The 14,776-nt window shown below is 41.4% G+C and overlaps 1 long non-coding RNA gene across 1 annotated transcript; it reads right to left on the bottom strand.

The window, feature by feature from the left end:
• Positions 1 to 1,539: 1,539 nt before the first annotated feature.
• On the bottom strand, positions 1,540 to 8,860 carry LOC139595327 (uncharacterized). The gene is made up of 3 exons (XR_011681007.1): positions 7,921 to 8,860; positions 5,175 to 5,348; positions 1,540 to 1,631 (listed from the first exon to the last, which is right to left on the bottom strand). It is a non-coding gene; the product is annotated as an uncharacterized lncRNA (long non-coding RNA).
• Positions 8,861 to 14,776: the final 5,916 nt, after the last annotated feature.

The raw sequence follows: 14,776 nt of genomic DNA, 5'->3' as shown, positions 1-14,776 counted from the left end.
GTACAAAAGAGGAAATTTTGGTCACAGGAGACTGTAGAGCACTTTTCTCAAATATGCATTTGTTGGCTATGGCTGTCTCAGTCTATCAATTCAACATTTTCTAAATTAGGAGGGATTTATATAAACAGGGCATGGTCTCTAAGGTGCTGTTTATGGTCTGTCTGGCATAAATATTTATGATCATTCTAAAATTAGTGATTTTTCTAAAGCGTGCTTTTGTTTAATACAGCTCCTGACAGTCCCTGTGGTAAATATGCCGTTTTGTTTTTTATGAGAGAAACAGAGGCAACAGAGAAACTCACTGAAAAATACAGCTGCAAAGACAGCTGATCAATGGAGGGTCGTTCTCAGCTGTGAACTGCAGACTCTCTGCTGTCTGAGAAGAATTCCCTCCTACACACTTTCCCCCAGGGCATGCAATCCTTTTCCCACGTGCCATGCAAACCTACCCATGCCCCGCAGGAATATATATATAGGAGCAGGGGGCTGGGAGGAAGTGCTGGAGCTGCTGCCTCCTGCAATAGAACACGTGTGATCACACGGAGTGCATCTGCTTACTCAGATCTGGTGTCAGAATGATAATTCATGTCCTCTCTGCAGAAATAAAAATAAACTGGGTTCAGGCTGAGTTCAACAATCTTAGGTTGCATATCAGCAGTTACCAATCTTCCTGGGAGGTGAGGCATTTTTCAAGTTCCCACTAGGAGGAAAGAATCCAGATAAAAGCCTGGTGCATGATGAGAGGCATGGTGCTCACAGTGACGTGACTCATACTCATTGGTCGTGACTTCAGTGGGCTTTTGTGAGCCATGACTACAGCATCTTTTAGCAGGATTTCCTTGAGTCACTGGCCTGTCTATTACAGATCTATAGATCTGTGGAACCTGAACAAGCTTGTAGAATAGACTGTTCCTGTTCGTGTACTGCATTACGAATTGTAAAGTGCAACTGTGGGTAGACTGTCAATTCATTTCTATCTTAATCTCTCTTTTGAATAACAAAGCTGTATTAAAAAGTTGTAACTATGTCATTGCCAGATCTTGCAAGTAAAGTCTGCTCTTAGTATAGAATCACCAAATGAGAATAATAAATGACTGAAAATTATTGTGAACTTCCAAGCCCCTCACCAAATTCAGCCATCCAAACATCCCTTCTTCCTCTGCCTCTTTCCATTCTCACTATTCTCCCTTGTTACACAGCCAGGAACATGGATTTCAGAACAAGAGTTAAGCAAGTTTGCTATGGTCCTCCACTTGAATCACTTCAGCAAATCTCAAACACAGAAAAAATTTGAATTCATTTATGAAAATTTATCAGGAAGATGGAAAATTGGCAAGCTGTAAAGAGGACAATCCACTGCTTTAATTCAATCTGCACAAGCTGACAAGATTTAATTGATGTACTTTTGCAATGGGAATGAATTTGTCCAAACTCGGAGAGGCCAGGCAGCAGTCATTGAAAGGGAAAGAAATGGGTTTAAAAAAGAATTTGAGGTCACAGGGAATAATTAACTGAACATTGTATTATTGTTGATAAATACCTGATAGTTGTGGTGAGAAGGAAAGAAGAAGGAGTCAGACTCTTCTCTGCAGTGACAGGACTGTGACAGGATCAGAGGCAATGGACAAAACCTGAAACATAGAAAACCCCCCTTAAACATAAGAGAACACTTTTTCAGAGGGGTGCAGTGAAACTGAAACAAGTTACCCAGAGAGATGCTGGAGTATTCACCCTGGAAGATATTCAAAGCTGGGCCAGGCAGAGCCCTGAGCACCAGCCCTGGCTGGAGCTGCTCTAAGCAGAGGACTTGGACTTGACAGCTTCCAGAGGTCCCTGCCAACATCCACCTCTTGTGGTTCTTCAGTACCTACACAGAGATCAGAAATACGAGAATAGAAAGACCAGGAACTTATCCGTAGGACAAGATTCAAGAAATAGGAGCTGATGTAAATGCCTGAAGTTAATTGCATAGTTTTGACCATTTGACTTGCTGGAGCAATTTGCTAAGGACTATTGTGGACATTCCAACAATTCCAACTTTAAAATCAAATTAGATTTTATTCTAAATATAGTGATAGGGCAAGGGGGAATGGCTTTAAACAGGAAGAGGGTCTTTTAGTTAATGATTTATTCTATATAAAGTATATTCTTATACTTCATAAAACACATTCCTGAATGGGACCTATGTTCCAGTGAATTTAAGTATCTTGGTGCATCCTTCAGGTCATGATTTTCATTACATTCTTTTGGCCTCAGAAAATGGAAAAAAATGCAGAATATATTCTTTTGCATTGTCACCAGGTAGAAAAAACCTCCAGTGAGAAGACCAGTGGATATGCTTTTTGAACACCATAAATATATTTTTAAAGAAATAAAAACATCTTTGAAAAAGAAAATATAGCAAAAGAAAGACCTATACAAGCAATATTTCTCCCTGGGCTGCCCTGCAGGATTGGTCTTTGCAGGGAGAAAGTATTGGTCTATCTCTTAGGCTGAGGTTTTAAAAGTTTTTAAGAAAAACTCTCCCAAAGTACAGCTGTAACGGTGATGCCCAACTTTGGTAATACTTGTAAATTTGTGGAAGACATGCTTCCTTCTGACTACAGAGGATGGCCAGGATGATGGGCACAGAACTGGAGCTCACAAAGACCTTTTGTATGCCAAGCTAGCTCAGAATATGGGAGCACGTGCACCTGAGCAGCACAATTTCTAGCTCATTGTGTCACTGGGACAGCTGCCAGTGCATGCAGTGTGTGGCACATGAACAGAGTGCCTGAAGAGCCTGCCTCTCAGTTCAAACATTTATCTTTGGATAGCTCCCTGAGTGGGTCTGTGCAACATCTTTGTCCAGCTATAGCGTGCTGCAAACGTTCAGGTTACAGCACCCATTTTGCTGCATGTTCAGCTTCTGTAAAAAGCAGAAAATCCTTCCCATCCTTCCCTTTGACTGTGGCAATTTTCAGAAGTGAAGGTGGTGCAGCTTGTCATCTTCTGTGGGATGGCTGGGTAGTGACAGCCTGGGCTCCACACGGGCGTGAGGCAGACCAAGACAGAGCTGGGGGCTGTTTTTCACAGCCTTCTGTCAGGCAGCCAGACCAAATCCCTTCTGACACAAAGAGGGCATTTTTAGAATAACTAACATTCAGACAGTGACAAGCTAGACAAAGTGATGTGTTTCAGAAAATTGATGCTCAGGAAGGAAGATGGAGATATCAGGGAAGGAGGATTCTCATCTTTACAGAGCCATATTAAAGATGAGCTAAATATTTTCAAAACAAAAAGAAGTAAAAGTAAGTTGGCTAAAACCACCAAGTATGTTTGACCTTTCTTTCCTATAAGCAAAATCTTAGAGTTGAACTGAGGCCTCCCTCATATGAAAAGATCTTGCTCCCTCTGGTATGTTACTCCTTTCTAGATATGGGGAAGATGGCATTTGTAACCTATGTGATTCCAGCCTTTCACCCTAATCAAGAGACTGCCCACAAGATGGGAGTGCATGGCAGATCCACCTCCCCACAGAAAGCAAAGCTGTGCACTGCCAGTGCCTTGGAGCACTGTGGAACCTCTGAATCTGCAATAACCAGGGCTCCGAAATGCCCAAGGCATCTTCCCCTGTACCCTTCAAGTCAACTTTGTTTAACAGAAAACCCAAGATGTCAAGGTCACAAAAGAGAAGCATGAAGAATGTTTCTCACAGTTACAATTGCAGGGAGTCCCAGATCCCTCCCTCCCCACCCCAGACTCCCCAGCCCCCAAGCAGAAGTTCCTGGAGAGGCTGCAGCAGCCCTGGCCAAGAGGGCGGAAAGGGCACAGCTCGCTCTCTCATGGGAGCACATTGCTAAATACCCACTGTCAGTAAATTAAATACCAACATTATTTGCTGGGACTGGTGCTTTGTTTAAGTGATTCATCCACAGAGTTCATTTTGTAGAAGAAGTGCAGATAAGCACTGCCATTTCTTTTTTAATCTGAATCTGATGACAGGCAGAGTCACCAGTTTCCTGGGCTGCTGAACAGTGGGTCACCTGCCCAGCCAAGAGTTAAGAATACCTCACAGCTTGTACAAAATGATTGTTGTCGGTGTTCTTTTAAAATTTTTCATTCCTTCAAGCAGAGGAGAGGAGTGGAGAGGAGATGAAAAAGAAAAATCATTGCTAACTTATAAGGTTTGCTGTTTTTTCTCAAAATGCACCAGCATCTTACAATCCATTAAAGGTGAAACCATTCAAATTTTGTACTAAAAAAGTTGCATTTAAGTCCTAGGGGAGATGAAATTTTTTGATCAGAAATTTTTTGATTTTTTGTGTTTACTTATGTGCAGATGTCTAAAACTATGTATTTACCAATCAGAGGTTACCCAAGTTTAATAGATCAGACAGAAACTGTAATGTCTGTTAAAATTTAACAGTCTTTTTCTAGCTTGTGTGGCTGCAGACTCTGAAGCCATGGCCAGAATCAAGTAGGAGTTCTCTGGGACTCACCTGATTTGAGCACAGTTAGAGAGTAACCTTTGAAGGACTGCCAATACAAATGATCCTTCCTGATAACAACTGCCTTGAGCATGATGAAATGGCTCTTGGATCCAATTCACTAAAAAATTCTGTCCTCTGAGCACATTTCAAGTTAATAAAACCCCACAAAAAAGATCAACAAAAATCCCATGGAATTTCAGTGCAAAGTTTACTCTAATGATAGGTATAGATTAGACCTAAAATGGGATTGCCAAAGCACTTTTCATGTTTTACTAAATAAAGATATTTACTCTATAAGGATGCTAATTAATAAATGTCTGATGGGCTGATTTGGAGACTTCATGATGGGACAGAACAACAGCAGAGTCTCTTCTCATTTAGTATGCAGGTGCTGCTGAAATCAGACCTCTGCCTCAGCTCTCCTAGGATGAATTTAGAGCAAAGAAGGTTGTTTGCAAAACCAGTTAGTTTTGCTTGCTGGAGCTTGGATGTAAAGGCACTGGTATTCTCATTTCCTCTTCTCTCTCCTTTTCCCAATACAGTAGTACCATTTCTTAGTAGGCAGCTTATGCTCAAAGTGACACAGAGCCCAGATGTGGACAACTACAGCTATGCAATAGAGAATTTCAGTCCACACAGCTTCCAAAGTCTCTTTTAGGTAGTACTTTGACAAATGGGAAGCTGAATGTGCCCTGTACATACCTTGCTTTGCATCTGGGAAGGTGAAGGGAAACACTAGGTACATCTTTTTGGTCCATTATTCCTATTGTTTCTTCCAATATGCAGATTTAAGAAGGTTTTGTCTGGATGCTGTGTAAAACCATTTATGTTCAACTGTGGCAGGATTTCCTAGACTTCTGAAGGCTGATCCTCCTGCTTCAGAAAAAGGAGCAAGGTCAGGCACTTGGCAGTTCTCCTGTGTGCCCTGTGTGCTACCTCCCCATCCCCATCCTGACCTACTTTGGATAACCCTGAGGCACGTCACCATTGCCCTGGCCTTGTTTTTTCAAAAACACCATCTCAGACTGTCCTTCAAAAAATTACTCCCCTGACAGTTTCTCTTTAATGTCAGTATTTTAAGAGGTTACATTTTGCCACTGTGACTGTCAGTATTCACTCCATCTATACTTTCACACAGATCTCTCCTGCTGTCCTATTAGCAAAGTATTATCACATTTAAATAGTATCACATCCAATTATCATTAATTCAAAAGACAGTCAGCAGTGAAAGCTCTTCTATGGTTTTAGAGGCTGGAAATAAGTGTCACTGGTTCAACTTTATGTTTATTTTTTTATAATTAAGTGCTGACTTTATTCCCAGGACTGAGAGTCAACAGTCAAAAAATTAAATCAAAGTGGCTTTCACTCTCTTTTCATCCCTACTAGCTATTACATATGGAAATACCCTGGGACTAATTTTCTGACAGGCAGTCCTATTGTCATTTCAGTCCCCTAAGAAAATACTAAGTTTTTTTCAGTCTAAGAACAGTAAAGAAAACCCCAGAAATAGATTTTGTTTAGGAAAAATATTTGTATGTTGCTTAAAACATTCATAGCAAGTGTAGGAAAATATACAATCCTCCCAGCTGATATATTAAAATTATTTTGCTATGAGCCAGGATGTAAGGTGCTAGAGTTTTCCAGAGAGCTGGTATGTGCACCAGGAGATTCACTTTCTGGATGGAGCAAACTCAAACTCCCCTGCAAAGAGCTGGAGTGCTGCCTGGTGCTGCAGACAGCCCTGCTCATGTGATGCAGCCCCACAGCTCTCCTCCACTGACTCTGGGTAGTTACACTGAATAAAATCACATTAAATAAAACTTTTCTATTATGTTTAAGCAATGACCATTTATATCCCAGAGCTACACAGGTGTGATATGAACTCAGACACAGAGAGGATCCACACCACCACAAACACACACACTTAGAGTGATACTGCTCTAGTTCTGGCTCTACTAAATCCTCCTTAGGGAATTCTGTGACTACAAAGAGGGAATTTCATGGTGTCAGCGTTCCTAGAGCTGTGCTGGAGTCACAGTGTGCAAAAAAGTGCAGACCTGACCACACCTCAGCAGGTGAAGGGCTGTTGTCCTAAGGAAGTGGTGGCAGGCAAAAGGCAACTTGGTAAAAAGGAACAAGAGCAGCACTCTAGCACCCTGGCACCTTGCTTGCAACAGAAGTTGAGGCTGGCTGCAAGTCTGTGGTATTATTATGCTGTCTCTCACAGACTCAGGACCCTATTTGCCCTCTGCATGAAGAAACAAAACAGTCCTGAGATTATGTTGGTTGTAGCAAAACCAGCCATCATATATAGAGACATGGGCTGCAGTTTCTTACTCAGCCAATGCAATGCTAATGGTCCTGGAGACTATTGTCCTGGGGAAAACTTTCTTTGGAAATATGAACACCCTTCTGCTTAAACATGGTGAAGATTTTGGTAAATAATGATTCCATGCATAAATGAGGTCTGATGTTTTAATAATCCTTTTGAAGAAGATGAATATGGATCAGTCTTGGGGGAAAGTGATCAAGAACATATTTCTTGTGAGGGAAGTGGGCTGCTCTAATACTTGTCAGCATAATTCTTTATTGATGCTATCAGCCTTCAACAACTGACTAGAAGTCGTGGGTTTAGCACCCCTCAAGCATAAAAGCATCAGTGCCACACTCTTTCAAGAAATTGCAAACGATGCCCAGAAACACAAAATTTGTTTCTTAGGCTGTGATGACGTTATTGGGAGTAGGCTGAACTAGATGCAGAGAAACATGAAACAACCATATAAAGGCAAAGAAAGTCTGTTGTAATCACTGGCTGAGTTAAATCTGTAGTTGTAAGAGGCATGTCAACTCGGCCAACAGAAGCTGGCAGCCATGTGTGTGCAGCTAGTTTTTCCAAAGGAAGGCCAAAGCAAAACTAGAGTGTTTATTCTGGCATCAAGACAGTCTCAGCCTAGCTGAAATCTCAGCTATGTTTGTTCTAAGTTCAGCATTATCTTAATTCTACTCAGTGTGTTGTTATTCCTTTCAGATACACAGACATTCTTGAAACAAATAATAATCTCCATCCAGAAGTAATGTTTTTGGGGAAGGTTCGTTCTGGTGAGGTAACTTGATCAGTCAGCAAGCAAAAAGGCAGCCACAGTCTGCTGTTCTTCAGTATCAGGAGCTTTTGTAAGACCCTGTACTGCTCTCACTTTTTTATATGGAAAAACTGAAGCATAGGGAGATCATCTAGTGTACTGTAGGGTAAATAATTACCAATATTGTTGCACCCTCATTTGAGAAAATTGACAACATACCATAATTCCCAGGTAAAGGCTATTGGTTTTCAAACAAGAGCAGTAAAAAAGCACACCAATGTTTGCAAAAATCATGTCACACACAAACTATGCAGCCCAGGGAATGAGTTGGCTGTACTAAACCCAAAAGGCAAAGTAATCACAGTCACCTTATCAGAGAGAGGTCGGTGGCTGCCTCCAGTTACGCAGGCATCATCTGGAGGAGTTGTCTGGGACCTGCAATGAAATGGGAAGAGCATCACTGGAGCTTTGGAAAGAGCTGTGGAGAGTGAGTGGAACATTGCTGTGGTTGAGCTGAGTTCCTGGGAAAGGGACAGAGCTAAAGGACCCCCGTGCTCTACTGAAGCTGGGTGGGTGCTGCTGTGCACAGGCTGCAGGTGCTGGAGGAGGTGACACCTGTGACACCTGCCCCAGGAGTTGTGGGTCTGCTCACCAGGCAAACAGGGCTGGGCAGGCCTGTGGGATGCTGGTGACTCTGCCTAAACCTGGGTGAGCATCAGCTGGGGTCACACCAGGAACAGCTTGGTGCTCCCAGGCTTGACCAGGACTGCTCCTGCACCTCCTGGCTGGCAGGGAGGGATCGTGTGGAGCCAGCAGCTCTGCCCAGAGCCAGGCTCCCTGGCCAATGTGCCTTGTCTGCTCCCCATGCCCAGCTGCACCTGGGTGCCAGTTTCTGCCTGCCCTGGATCACACAAAAGCTCTGATACAGAGCCAGGTGCCCTGCACAGAAGCCCCTTCTAGATCTCTGGAGCTTCAGGCTAGTTCCTTCATCACAAAACCCCCTTCATTTTCCATCAAATCACTTGCACTTATTCTCCAATGTGTATGACTGACTGTGAGAAGAAAAAAGAACAGGAAAAATATCAAAAGAAACCTAAAAATTGTAATTACTTCATGGAAAAATCTCACAGAATACAAAAATGAAGCCTGAATTTTAGAGAAAGAGTCCCACAGAAATTATAATGTGAAGTCTAAGAATTTTATCAAGAATTATTACTTGTTATTTTCATCTAAACCTTTATTCAGGCTAGAGATTTCTGCAGCAAGCCTTAAAAGTCCACTTATAAAGCAATGCATTATCATTTGGACTTTACATAATGATTTTCAGAGGAATCATTCCTTCTGCAAATCAGCAATTTCATATTTGAATGAGAGTTCACCTTGAACACTCATTATTGTTGTTTAACTGAGAAGTTTTACGAAACATTCTTTTGGCACCTTGCAAATGCAGTTCAGTGAAGTGCAAGATAGGAAAGATAATTACCTTTGGATCTTTATATGGCTGCCCATTAAAGACACTTGGAATGGGAATGAACATTGTCATCTAATTTCCCACAAACATATTTATGCCTCATAGCAGGAAATGAGTTACATTCAGAACTAGATTTGTATCTTTATTCATAAAATGCCAGCTGTGATGAAAGTATTAGGGACATTAGTAACCAACTGCCAGTCCCAATATACCAGTGGATGTAACAGCCTACTATTCCTGGGTGGGAATTTAATGGCCACCATTTAATGTAGAGTGTCTGGAAAGAAGGACTTTGGTACCTCAGTGGTTCACAAGAGACTCATCTCTCAGGGAAGGTAGACACACAAAATATATCATATTTTAAGCTCAGGCTCTGATACATTTTGTAAATTGTATTATCCAGACTTACCATGCATGTATCAGCTTTGAGTTTAATCTTGGCATTAGCTGACGATTCCCCAGAGACGTACCTTGCCAAGAAGATGTACTTTCATTACCTTCCTATTTGATTTTTATAATACTAATCCTGAGGCAAGCTTGAAAAAGCAGAACAGTGATTAAATCCCCATCTGGCTTTGCAAAAAGTTTGTGGAGGTTGGAAAAGAGCTTAGGAAAGGATAATTTACAACAGATCAGATCAGATTTAGCAACATGACCAGCCTTAGGGAAACAGGACAGGCCTTACTACTGAAATCCTTGCAGATTTGTTGCTGTATTCATGACCTTACAACTGGCATGAGATACTGCCTCTTGCCATCAGCTGCTCAAGATGCTGATGCTCTGCCCATAGCAGTAAACTGGCACCAGAGGGGTGAACAGGATCCTCTCATGTGCTGTGGCTCATGTGGCAGATGAACCATTTCCATTTGGTAGTTTTTGTGGGGCTTTTTGTTTGTTTGTTTGGTTTGTTTTCTTGTGGTTTTTTTGTTTGCTTGGCTTTGTTTTGTTTCCTGGCACCAGAGAGTGAGTTGGCTTTTGAAATCTTCTGCATCCTGTGATCACTCGCTGTCTTACTGAGCTGGTAATAACCCAGGATTTGGGACTGTGTGGGGGAAGAAAGGGGTACTTTACCTTGCCTGCCATTTCCCTTTTCATCTGCCTGCTAATGTTCAGAAGTCTGACTACAGCAGAAAGAAGTGTGTGAGGAGTGGGCTCAGCCAAATACACTTTGCTCATGGAGGCTCAGAGGCAGTTGCTGTCACAGACAAGGCCTAGTGCAAACTAAATTCACAAAATCAGGAATTTTAGGTAAAAAGAACATAAACTCTAGTTTCTTTTGCTTCATTCCCCATCTCTTTGCAAGCTGCTGTGCTCACCTTTAAGAGAAGTGTCTGCAATGAGACATGACAGTGAGAGTATTGGAAAGGTGCTCAAGAATAGTTTGAAATAGCATTTTTGCTTGCCTGAAGCATGCCTGTGATTGCCAAGTCATGCTAACACACTACTTCTAACAAAAACCTTGTTACTGAGAGGGCAGGCTGATAGCCTTGGCACAAGAAGCTGTTCCTTCAGCTGCAAATCCAGTCCAGCTCACAAACAGGCTTTGGCTTCATCCTGGAGAAGCAATGTTGGGTTCCTCCTCTGTAGACTGTTACCAGAAGACTTGAAAGAGCATAAACAAGGGAAATTATCTCCTTCTCAAAATCAGCAATTTCACCCTTGAAGAAGAGAGAGCTCACCTTTAACAAAGCTAAATTAAATAAAGGTAAATTAAACTATAGTTCCATTTGAACAGTTTTGTGACACTGTAGGACTGGGACTGAAGGCAGAGCCTTCTGCCAGGAGAAAGCTCTGGCTGATGAACCAGACCACTGGTGGGGCCAGAGCCCTCAAACCAGTAGAGAGTGAGTGCCAGACACCAGGTTACTCTGAGTAGTCTGATGTCCACAATGCACAAATCCCATGTGCAAATCCCAGCATTAAGTGAAAGCTCTACTGTGCTTCAAGAATGCATTATTATTTTTAAAAGGTAGATGTAATTAGGTGGTGAATTGGAATTAAAAAAAGAAAACATTTAACAATGGTTAAAAAATTTATAACACAAGACTGTGTATGTCCCTGCAGAGGAAATACTTTCAGCGTTTTTAAGAACATATTTTTTTTTAAATTTTTTTTTTTACATCCCAAAGTCTGAAGTGTCAGCACTCTTTGGGGCAAACACTCCATCACACTGAAGTGAGGATTTATGTGGAGATTAAGCCTTAGGGGCATGTTCCTGCCTAGTGTGAACTTGCACCTTTAGGATGGAGGATGGCTGTGCTTCTTTGAGTAGATGTCTTTCTGCTAATACTCTGAATCACAGCTCTTGGTGCTGACAATACACATGACTCCAGCAAGCTCTCCACATGGACTCTGTGCCAACCTATCAACAGTATTTCTTGCCTTGGACTGACTCAAAGTTCTTCAACAACTTTAGAGGACAACTGGCAAACACCTCATCTCCTGTTGAAACAGAGGGAAAAACAGCAACAGATCAAGTGAGTAGGGGACAAACACCCAACTATTTCAGAATAAATAAAAAAACCAGTTAGACTGGAAGAGTAGTCTTTTTTGTTGTTGTCTTGGAAGTATTTCCAAAATGTGATTGCGATGAAGTTAAAGGTGATGAGTTATACAAACCCATGTTGAGACACCAACACAAACACCTACCTGAAGAAACTGCAAAGATTAAACATTCTGGACAATGATTTACTTTATTCATTCACCTTCATCATTCCAAACTAAACATTCAGAAATGGTCAACAGTTTTGCAAGAGAGTGTTTGTAAGGAAGGCACTGCCTGCAGATCAGTGCCAGCTCTGTACCCCCTGCAGCAGCCACATCCTCAGGGCAACTGCACCCAGGGAGGCAGAGTCCTGGAAGGGAATGGATGGTCAAACTCATCTCAGACACAATTTCATCTAGACCAGGGGAATTATACTGGAATGTGAGTAGGCACAGTTAAGCCCAAACACAGAATTTGAGCAGCTAATTTATGATACTATTAATTCTCAAATGAACAGGATACATGTAAAAATGTTTAAATGTATGCTGCATAAATACCCATGGGAAACACACAAAAGTGCTCATGCTGTTTTTCTTTTTTCTTCATAGTCTATTCAGAACCACAGTGTTCTTGCAGCTGATTTTGGTCTCTCCCACAGATTGGAGAGTTATAAGCCCATTTCAATCTACTTTCCTCGTCTTGACAAAAATCAGTTCACTAAAGAATGAGAGGTTCCTTGAGAAATAGGCATAATATTCAGTGCAACAGTACTTCAAGGCAGAGGGGAAAACCTACAGGAATGCTATTTACCTGAAAACAAACACCACCTCCTCAATTAAAACTGAAAGTATTTGTGTTTCAAGGATTTATAAGAGGTAACTTAATAACAAGGCAATTTGGGAATATACAGAGGGGATAACAGCTTTCTGTGGTTTTGGTGTGCTCTGTGCTTTATATAAACATTTGCAAAACATCCAAGTTTGAGAAAGGGGAGAAGTATTAGAAAATAAAGATTGAAATATGCCTTTTCATTGTGCAGATTGCAATTCTATGCACAAAGTTATGATTTCCATAAATAAGGAAAGAATCATGAAGTTGTTAAGTTTGGGGAACATATTTTGTAAACCACTGAGTATATAAATAGTTGTATTAAAGTCTTTGCCAATCAAGTTGTCAAACTGAAATTCCTACAGTCAAAACTTGAGTTCTGTAATGACAGCATTTTTACAAGTTGGCAAGTATGGGATTCATCCAAAGCTTTCTGAAATCAGTGAACATTTTCATGGGCTTGAATAAGTACTTTAACAGGATATGCACCATAATGCAAATGACACAGCATTCTCAACACCTATCTCTGCAGAACTGCTCAAAGCTTTATAATAAAAATGGATTATTTTCAGCTTAGAATGTTTCAGCATATTAAAAATTCAAAGTCTTACTGAAGCTCCAAATATATATTTTTCAAGATAGTATTTTTCAAAGCTTTCTATTTCATTTACCCAGATGAAAAAGGCCCCAGTTAATGAGTAGAACAGAGAACCGAAAGTCATTAAATCCAGGTTGGGTTCAAATCTAAACATGATTTTGTGCAAAACAGTCAAAACAGCTCAGTGATGGAGTTACAAAATGCCATAGGCATGCTCTCCTCCAGAACTTGAAATGCAAAGATTTTTCTACTAACAAAATCTGCAAAAAACAATTAAACTTATTTTTTCAATTATCTGCAACTCAATGGAGAGTTTTGCAGAAGAAATGGCCTAGAAAGCAGTCATAAATTTTCACTGACTGGTATGGCTCTTGCAAATACCCACTAAAAAATCATATATACAAATCCCTCCCATATGTTATAGAAGTGGAAATTTTAGAATGCCTTAAATCTTGCTTGTTCACACAGAATTACTATGCAGTGTGGGATGTGGACTTGAATATTAAAAAGTAACAGTAAGAACTGGTGATAAGGCTTCTTTCTCTCACACAAGAAAGCAAACTGGCATGAGGAAATAAATCCCACACCTGATGAGAAGGGCGAATGAGTGTGGGATGCAGAGATTCCCTGCCTGCTCCACTTAGTGGCTATTGAGCTCCCAGTCTGACCCCACACCAGAGCTCCCCAGAGAGAGAGAGGGCAGTTACTCCAGAGAAAAGAACCCTTTCAGTGCTTCAGAATCCAGGCTTGGGCAGAGGTTTATGAAGGCTTGAAGGCTAAATGCAGCCTGGAGACTGTAGTGCTGATACAAGGATAAAAACATGCAATTTTCAGAGTTTGATAATAAAAAAGTAGTTCTATGTAATAACTGGGTAATTTTCCAGCATGGCTTTCACAGTATTCTCTGTATTTTCAGCCAATAAAGTATTTCTGGCTTGTTATTTTTGCACATTGCTCAGGCAACTTGCACACTGAGACACGAAGAAGAATGGTAATTTAGTTTTTAGATGTACCAGACTTCTTAGAATACCTTCCCATTCTCAACCCCTTTTGTCCATGGTTCACACCTGGCTTGTGAGTAGGAGGGAGGGTTTCAGGCATGACTGCTGAGCATGATGAATATTTGGTTCAGCTAACAAATCATAAGATTTACACAAAACAAAGATTATTATCAAATCACACAATCATAGAATGGCTTTGGTTGAAAAGGACCTTAAAATTCATCTTGTTCCAAACTTCTTGACATGGGCAGGGACACCTTCCACTAGACCAGGTTACTCATAGCCCCATTTAGCCCAGTCTTGGACATTTCCAGGGATGGGGAGCCCACAACTTCTCTGGGCATCCCATTCCAGTGTCTCACCACCTTCACAGTATCTAACCTAACCTTCCCTCCCTCAGCTTAAGGCCAATTCCTCTTGTCCTATCACCTCATACCTTTCTCAAAGGTCCCTCTCCAGCTGTCCTGTAGCCCCTCAGCCTGTCCTCATAGGAAAGATGCTCCAGACCCAAGATCAACTTAGTGGCCCTTCTGTGGACTCGCTCCAACAGGTCAATGTCCTTCTTGTGTTGGGACCCTCATACCTGGACAAAGTACAGGTGGAGTCCCAAGATAAATCAAAATAAAAGTGCAGTGGGGGCTATTTTATTTTCTTGAGGTGAGGAAGTAGAAGGCCATGATTCCCACTGAAGCAGAAATGAAGCTTTTATTCCACTTGGAGATGTTTAACAAGAGCAACTGCTGAAGTTAAAAGCTCATGCAGCACTCATGATGGTGGGAGAACCCTGTTCTCTGTGAGTGACTCAGTATGCTCACCTGGAGGAGGAGAGGACCAGCTTCCT

Source organism: Agelaius tricolor, unplaced genomic scaffold (genome assembly GCF_023055355.1).
Source record: "Agelaius tricolor isolate 1412-34295 unplaced genomic scaffold, bAgeTri1.0.p SCAF_13, whole genome shotgun sequence".
Classification (NCBI taxonomy): Eukaryota; Metazoa; Chordata; class Aves; order Passeriformes; family Icteridae; genus Agelaius; species Agelaius tricolor.
The sequence above is the reverse complement of the archived record's forward strand: the minus strand, read 5'-3'. Positions and strand labels throughout refer to the sequence as shown.